Genomic DNA, 5,140 nt, shown 5'->3' on the forward strand with positions numbered 1-5,140 from the left:
ATGCCACTGGTAGCTGTTGACCGTTATGGTCTTGAGATAATACCGCTCCACATGCTTGTTTACTAGCATCTGTGGTTATGCAAAATTGCTTGCTGAAATCTGGGTACTGAAGAAGTGTTGGTTTCATTAATTCCCTTTTGAGATATTCGAATGCATCATTGCATTCGCTTGTCCATTCAAATGAAACATTCTTTTTACAAAGCCTCGTTAAGTGGCGTGATTTCTCAGAGAAGTTCTTAATAAATCTTCTGTAATAATTGCAAAATGCGACGAATCGTCTAGCTTCGTCTGCATTTACTGGTTGTGGGTAGTTTTTAATTACCTCATATTTAGAGTCATCTGGTAATATACCTTTATCAGTACATTTATGACCTAAATATGTAACCTCTTTCATAAAGAAAGTGCATTTTTCTGGATGTAGTTTTAAATTATGTTGTCTACATAATTTGAAAACATCGGTTAAATTCTTAAGCATATGCTTTTCAGAACAACCTATTACTACTAAATCATCCATATACAGAAATGCTTGCGAAGGCGTTAAGCCTGAAAATGCAAGAGTCATCATTCTTTGGAAAGAATTTGGGGCTATTTTTAAACCAAATGGTAATCGCGTGTAGCGGTACGCTCCTGTTGAAGTTGAGAATGATGTTATGTTTCTTGACCTTTCGTCTAATTCTATTTGATGAAATCCTGACATCAGGTCTAGGCACGAGAAATATTTTGCTCGACCTAATTGATCAAGAATATCTTCTATTCTTGGAAGTGGGAATTTATCTGCTAGCAGTTTCTTGTTGATTTGACGATAATCGACAACTAATCGCCATCTCTTTTCTGCTGAGTTAGGCAGTGATTTCTTGGGTACCAAGAGAAGTGGGCTATTATATTCTGATATAGATGGTTCGACAATGCCATCTTTTATCAATTTGTCAACTTGCCTTTGAATTTCTGGCTTTTGACTTCCTGGCATTCTATAGTTTTTGATGTAGACTGGAGTTTTGTCATTTAATCTCAATTTTTGTTTAAAAAAAATTTATTAGCTGATATGGTTTCTGTTTCGAGACCAAAAATATCGCTATATTCGGTGCATAATTTTGTTAAATCGTTTTTAAATAACGACGGAAATTTAAGAAGTTTTAATACTTCTGAAGTTCTTTGTGCACTATTTTCTATATTTTCATTGTAAACATCATAATCATCTAATGATTCGCTTTTTATATTTGCGCTGCTTACCATAGCGTCTTTTTCAGTTGTATTTATAATTCGAATCAAGACGTTCTGAGTGTTTACGAGTGCACTTGCTATTATAATGCCAGGTTGCAATTCCTGGTTGGGGATGAGGACATGTGTGTCAGTAGATGTTAGTTGAATCTTTCGAATCACTTCTGATCTAGCTGGCAAAATTATTTCGTTATCTAGTGAATGTATAATAGGAATATTTATATTCCTGAAATTTTTGGGCCTCAAAGTAAACCAATCTTCTTGGTCGTGGAATTCCAAAATACAATTGTATTTCTTAATGAAATCCAAGCCAATTATACCATCCCCTGGTATAGGAAAATTGTCAGGTACTATATGGAATTCATATGGTATTGCTGCGTTAGCAATACACATTTCTAAATGTAGTGTACCTAGAGACTGAATTGTCCCTTGCCCTATTCCTGATATATTTGTTTTGTTTTTTGTATTTAAATCGTTAAGATTATTGGTTCTGCATTTAAGCAGGGAAATTTCTGCACCTGTATCTATTAATAGAGTTACCCATGAATTGGTACTCATATTCTTTAAACGTATGAAAATGCTTAAACTGAGATTAATTTTGTCTACTTTTATTGTTGAATGTTGCTCAAGGGGGCCTGTTCGTTTTCCGATTGGATGTTTCGAACATTGTGGGTCTGATTCGTATTATAGTTATGGTTTTGGTTACCTCTTGAGTAACCTCCACCTCTGTTGTTGTTATGGTTACCGCCGCGGCCTCTATTACCTCCGCGATAACCACCTCGGCCTCTATAGTTGTTATTATAGTTACCGCGGCCATTACCCCTATTTTGGTAATTTCCACGATAACTATTTCCTCGAAAATATCCTCTATTGTTATAGAAGAAAACACTGTTCGAGTTGCCGGTCATTTCGGTGCAGCAGTGTATGTACTTCTCTATTACACTATTCATAGTGCTGAAGTTACCTGCTTCGAGAATTGTCTTGAGCTTATCATGCTCACAATTCTTTATCATCGCAGTGATCGCTTCTTTCGTTGCGAACTTATCTGCGTTGTTTGAGTCAAGTCCGTCATCTATGTAGGCTGCCTCAAGCGACCTACGTAGATTTTCCATTTCTGTGGTATACTGTGCTGCAGTTTTACCACGTTGTTGTGTATTTAATATATCGATATATATCTATAATCATTTTTTTTTTTATAATTTTTAATAAGTTTATTTATTTGTTTGGCCTCTTTTTTTTTTGATCTTAATATTTAAACATTTATGTTTACATGTTTATATATATATGTTCTTATTTTTGTCTTTATTCATTCGTTTTGTTTTCAAACTTAAATTTTAAATCGTGTTCAAATTGTTCGCTCTACTTATATAGCGCTTCTTTATTATTTTGTTATGTTTAACGTAAAGCGTTAGTATAAATTGAGCGACAGTTACGATAGTTAAAATTAACAGGAGTACCCACAGTGACTGAATGTCTTCTGTGTGGTCGACTATTTTTACATTATTGACCACATTGGCCGTATTATCTTTTGTCTGACTATCGTCAGATCCAAACCAACCCATTTTCGTGTATATTTAATTACTATATTATTATTATTTCTTTTTTTTTTTTTTGTTTTTGGTTATATTGTTACATTTACCTGCCTAATTGGTGGATGGCTTTACGGGCCATTCTTCTCATCGGGCAGAAAAGATTCCGCTCAATGTTACAATATTTTGTGTAAAATTAATATGCAGCGCAGTGCATCGAGGGTGGTGTGCCACGCAGGGCAACAAAAAAAAATATTTTGTGTTGCAGCTCCTCCTTGTTTTGGCTGCAGATCTTCCTTGCGTTAGCTGGACGTCGCCGGCCGGGCACGCTAACGCTCCCTCGAAGGTTCAGGTGGCGGTTTGCCTCCCGAACTTGGTTTTCGGCTGCTGCTGTCCTGGGCCTATGGGCTCAGGCGGTACCGGTGCTGGTCATCGCACAGGTTCCTTGACAAAAGGGGCTCCAGATTCCTTCGCAGTCCGCTGGGCACTTCTTCTCTTTGATCGGGAGCGGTTTCCTGGGAGGCGGTTTAGTTGTGTTAATTTTTTTATTGGTTAAAATTTTTATGTCAGAGTAAGTTTTTGTGTGGGGCTTTTCTTTTTTCTGCTTTATTAAATTTTGCAGATGGTCTAATTCTTCCTGCAATTTCTGTGCAGTTGACCATGCGGGTGGTGGCGTTTTGGTGAATAGTAGCCACTTAATATGGGCTATTCTTTTATTCATTTTTTTGCTTTCGCCTCCGCGCTTGCCCATATCACACTCAAACTTTACTCACTCTGTTTGCCATCAGCTCCAACGATTTTGATTAATATTTATTCCAAAAATTATGTCTCAGATTTGTTCTTCCATCAGTGTCCAACGTAGGGGGTCCTGTCACGGTCGCCATGTAATAGTTCCAGTCCGCCAGTAATAATTCAATCTTTTAATTATGTTTTGTGTAGAGGAGCATAGCTCCGTTTATTAGATTTTTCACTTCTTCTCGATTCTTTACTTTTCTTAAGACTGACTTAGCGTGGCCAGCAGGCCGATCGCGCGTGACAGCAAAAGTGCTGACACTAGCAAAATCTACAAATATGTATATATGAAGTTCTTACTCGAAAGCCAATGAGAGTCAAGTGCGTCCCCTAAAGGCGTACATTGTTGAACTTGCATATTTAGGGTTAGGATGGACTTAAGGAAATAGGGTGGTCTTAAGTTTACTTATTGTCTTATTATTATGGTTCATATTATTATCATTATTAATATTATAGTTATTATTATTATTATTATTATTATTATAATTATTATGTTCCTATATACTACAGTAGGTCATCCGATGGCTTCGGCCAAAAGAGATGTTCTGATGATCGCTGTGCATCGGCTACTCTGCTTGCCAGAACCTTGTGAAATTATAAAATTTTCAGTTAGATTCTGAATGAACGAAAGCTCGAACAGATAGTTACCTTTGATCTGGCACCGAAATAACCCCAAATTTAATTACAGTTGGTGGGATTTCTAATCTGGGCTTGTGTACTAAAGACGAAAATAATTAGCTAAAGCGAATTTCACGTTAGAAAACTAACTGACCGTAGAATATCGAAATACAAAAAAAATTAGCAAGAAAACGTGGGTGTGTTTTTTTTTTTTGGGTGGTCGCACTTGTACGTCTGATCACCTCCAATGTTAAAACGGAAAGAGAACGACCGACATGGCGTTCACTAGTATGCCCAGGTTGCGTTTTTTATTTATTACAGTGTAAGCTTGCAATTTCGATATAACCCAGACTGCATTGGTAGATATAGGTTAATGGGTAGGTGGCCCTACTTAAAGCAAGTTCCTAACCCCGATAATGCTACATTCGGACTATCCCAAAACTGTGACAAGCGCCACTTCACGTTAGATGTTTAATTTGATTTGGATATGCAATTTGTTTCAATTCTTACGCGGCTCAATGGATCAGCTAACACATTTTGTGGTCCTTCCTTATATTGGAATTTCCATCGAACCAATTTTGAATTTGGTTCTTTGAAATTCATTAGCCAGGTTAAAGGTCTGTGGTCCATGATATTCTTAAATTTTTGAGCAAACAGATACGGACGGAAGTATTTAGTGACCCAAATGATTGCTAGCATTTCTTTTTCCACCGTGGAATAATTCTCCTCCCGAGGATTTAGTGTTCTGCTTGCAAAAGAATACCGCCTGTCTGAATACCGCTCCTATTGCCACATTACTAGCATCTGTCGTTAGTATAAAAGGTTTCTTGAAATCGGCGTATTTTAACAACGGATCGTTACACAGCAGGGTCTTGCATGTTTCAAAAGATTTCTTGAACTCCTCCGTTACAAGTACCGGTGCTTTGCCCTTCAACCAAAAAAGACCAAAAAAGATTTGGTCTCCTTCCTGGTAGTCGGAATTG

At 37.1% G+C, this 5,140-nt stretch overlaps 1 long non-coding RNA gene across 1 annotated transcript; it reads right to left on the minus strand.

Moving 5' to 3' along the window:
• Window positions 1–2,553: 2,553 nt before the first annotated feature.
• Window positions 2,554–4,406, minus strand: LOC120455997. The gene is made up of 3 exons (XR_005616789.1): window positions 4,312–4,406; window positions 4,188–4,257; window positions 2,554–4,124 (listed from the first exon to the last, which is right to left on the minus strand). It is a non-coding gene; the product is annotated as an uncharacterized LOC120455997 (long non-coding RNA).
• Between the last annotated feature and the right edge of the window lie 734 nt (window positions 4,407–5,140).

This window comes from Drosophila santomea, chromosome X (assembly GCF_016746245.2).
Source record: "Drosophila santomea strain STO CAGO 1482 chromosome X, Prin_Dsan_1.1, whole genome shotgun sequence".
Taxonomy (NCBI): Eukaryota; Metazoa; Arthropoda; class Insecta; order Diptera; family Drosophilidae; genus Drosophila; species Drosophila santomea.